Source organism: Atta colombica, unplaced genomic scaffold (assembly GCF_001594045.1).
Source record: "Atta colombica isolate Treedump-2 unplaced genomic scaffold, Acol1.0 scaffold140, whole genome shotgun sequence".
NCBI lineage: Eukaryota > Metazoa > Arthropoda > Insecta > Hymenoptera > Formicidae > Atta > Atta colombica.
In genome coordinates, this window is record NW_017259229.1 from 451,010 (window position 1) to 455,202 (window position 4,193).

The window sequence follows — 4,193 nt, forward strand, 5'->3', positions numbered from 1 at the left end:
ACATGAATTAAAATGCAATTCTTACTGTCGAAATAAGGCATAAATATAAAGTAAGCTCTTTTTCTTTTAATAGATAAATATAATAGATAAATTTATACTTTAATAGATAAATTTATACTCTCCACTTTACACCACATTTTTTTTATGAACATCGAAACTTCAGTGTCACCGTATATTTTTAAAAAATTCAATATTTTTGCGCGACTCTTGGCTTTCTGCATATTTATTTTGAATAATTCATTATAATTAAATAAATTATTCATATGAGTTGGAAAAAAGTAAAAGTTCCCGTTTGCATTAGTCAATTAATCTTCCTACATTATAAAAGTAGAAATTGGTTTTTACTAATATTTTGTGCAATATGACGTTTAGAAATAAAAAAAATCATGAATCTCCAAGATTATAAAAGTATTTTATATACCATTTGTTATTAAGAGAGCGTAATTAATAATTGCGTTTCATTTAGCGATAAAATATAATCTTATTTTTAAAATATAAGTATAAAATTATAGTCTTTCATAAATTTTTCTCGATATAATTTTACTTTGATTAATAGATTATTGTAACGGGAATCGATAAAGCTTTGTTAAACTCCTTTTAAGTTATTCTCTTTCAAATGTTGAGATTCTTGTTAGATGATCAGATAAAGGGACAGAAAATAATGCGATATTCAGCCCGTTAATTCGGCTAAACTCGTCTTGCCAATATTTTGTTAATAAGTTTGTAATTTTTGTACTTAATTAATTTATACACATTATTTATGTATACGTGTAATTCATGTTTAGCAATGCTAGGTGGGCCTTCCAATAATTTTAAGCGCATTCTCTCTCTTTCTCTCTTTCTTACTTGTAAAGTCAAAAACATCTCTCATTAAAGAATAAACTTTCAAAGAAAATCCGCGCGAATAAGAATATAATATATGAGCACCAAAAAAAGCTATTTTAAGATAACATTAAAAGAGCTGTTGTTTTCACGCGCTTCTAAAAGAGCATAACTTTGCATATCTGCAACTGCATATCAAAGTGATAAAAAGTAAAGATAAAAAGAGCGGTATATATTTAGATATTCTCTTCCATACTTTTCAAATCATCGTATTATTTATTAACTATAATATGTAAGACGTATCAGGTGTGTTGTACAAAAACAATGCTCCCGTTAAGGATAATAAACGAATTCCGTTTCTTACGTGTTTCATTCTTAACGCGTCATACATTTTATATGTTCATACATACGAAATATATACAGTGTGTATATTTTTAGCATAATCGAAGCATCGGATGCAAAGATTAGAAAAATTATTCAATGAGTAAGTTATATGCCTTTCTGTCAGTTAGTATTGTTAGCAATGCACCAATCGCATATGATAATTAACGAATAAAATATATTGAAGAGAAACACATAGAAAAGTGCATAAACATTCTTTATTTTCATAACTGAAGGAAAACAAAATGTCTCGGATATTTGTTGCATTTCTGCAGCATTTATCGTGGTTAGGCTTGTCTGACATGCGTTATTTGCATCCTGATCTACGATTATCTAAATTTCTATTTTGATTGACTTTGTAATTAAATTCAGCTCAAGATATCGAAACTTATTACTATCAGACATATCCTCCTTGTCTTACAAATATAAAATATAATCATACGTGAAATATTTATAAAGTAACAGTATCGCGAAAATTTTAGATTCTTTTAAAACATTTGCTTATAGTAAAGTATCTGCTTATCAATCACCAATCTTAATTTGATTTTAACGTGCTAAAGTCTTCCCGATGTCTTCTTCATGTACCTATATGTTTCTCTGAAGTATATTATAATTTTCAAGTCACAATTCCTCAAATATTTTTAACAGAGATGTATAACTGATTAATGATTATAGAATACGTTTGATGTTAGATATATGTTGATAACAAAAGAAGAAATAACAAACATAAAAGATAACAGGGAGATACGCCGATAATAATCTGTCTCGATTCAAAATCTTGTATGTATATTTATATATGTCTGACTTATACTGTTATAGCTTGCGGAAAATATTTCTCGTTTCTCTGCAATATCCTTAAACGTTAAGAAGCTACTATTATTATTATTATTATTATTATTATTATTATTATTATTATTATTATTATAAGTAATCGAGTCTAGTCCATTTATTAAAAAAGCAAATTAGTAATGATATATAATAATGTATGCTTAAATTGTGATAATATTCTCGTCGAGAAGCTGATTTAATCGACAATCTTATTATAAGTTTTTTTTGGTGCATTAACGTATAAATGTAACTATAAGAAAGGAGATAATATGATATATTTCCGCGACATATGCATTGACAGTCGTTTCTACGAACATTGAGTTATGATCGCGAGGATATTTTGACGATCTAAGCATTAATGTATATTCATTGTATATTTGAAGTAAGGTATCTTAATAATATAACGAGCATAAATTAAGATAGTCAATATAGATTCTCAACCAACTATTCATATAGACCGAGAACACGTACCTTATTTTCCAACCATTTACTCGCAGAAAGCTGCAATTAAAACTCGATTAGATTCAGCGTACTGCATAGCAGAAATTACGCTGCTTAGGAATCGAGTAATCTCGTCGAAGAAGCTCAGAGAAATTCGCTTCTTCGAAAATTTTGAACGGATTCTGCGTGAGAGAAAAAAGTTAAGGTTATTCCTTTTAAATATGAAGCGTCACATAAAAAAAATTATAAATTCGTCGTTCGAGAGTATAATTCTTTTTTTCTTGCAGTAAAATTATTATTCTAAAGGAAATTATTATTATTATTCTAAGGAAAAATAGCTCTATTTAATATCGAACTATAATTTCACAAAAAAATTTAATGACATTCTAGGTGTCTAATTTGTTATATCAAATCATCTATCCTAGAAATCTTCACGTTTTTATATTAAATATTTCAAGAGACTATTAATTTATAAAAAATTATTTACTTTTATCTAAATGCTTTGTTACAAAACTGAATAAAAATATTTTCATTGTTACTTGCATCTAAATGAATATGAAAATTTAATATATATGTATATTTGCATAAAAAATATAATATATAATATAATTGTCTCGAACGGAAAAACATATATAAATATCAAATAAATTATTTTGGACTCATCAGCAAGAATTTATTTATTTAATAATTTTTGCAAACAGTGTTTTATTTTATATGTTTGAATGTATCGAAGTCGAGTAACAGTACCATGCCAAACTGAATTTTGAATCTTGATCACTCCATCCATTTTTCTCTGATATATCCTATAGGATCTAGCTATTATTAACACCATTGCTAATAATAAGTTCTACAAGTAAAATTAAAAAATTGTATCAAATGTTTATATATATGAAATAAATTATGATAATGCAATAAAATTAGTGTTTTATCAATTTATGTGTCTCTAATGTCTTTATCAATTTTTTTCTTTTTCAAAACTATTTCAAATTATTATATTGCCATATTTGAAATTTTACATTTTTGTAAAATTTCTTATTTCTGAATTTTCATTATTCTTTTTTATTCAGTATGATGTGTACTATCTACCATGAAAATACTTTATTTTATATATCCTATATACGCATATTTACGAAACAGGATACTAATAAATCATAAAATTATACTAAAAGTACTATATTAGTATACAGTTTGTTACTTTCAATTGTTTAAATGTCATAAATTTTTACAGCATGCGAACTTTCATTCAATATTTCGTCGATAAAAGCTATTTTGACTGGGACGCACCGACTGCATATTTTAATATCAGTCGGTATACTTTTGGATTCGATTAATCGATTGTGCAGTCCATTGCCGATACCGCGTATTCGTTTAAGTGGCACCGTATAGATATATATTGGGTATAGATATATATATATACATAAAATAAAGTTCACGTAATTGTTCAAATTTAAATAATTAAGAGTAAGAAACTAATAATATATCACTAATTTTATGATTTATTAGTTTCATAGACATGTATATATTTTTAAAACTCATCAATACTACATTTTAATTTATTTAAAACTTCGATTATTCGATATTTAATGTTATCATCCAAGTTTGATTATCAATGGAGATAATTACTGTAGAGAAAAAAATTGTAATTTGAGGCAATAATATTACAGCATTACAAATATCTATACTTATTTATACTTATTTATATAATAAAAAATTATGAATTT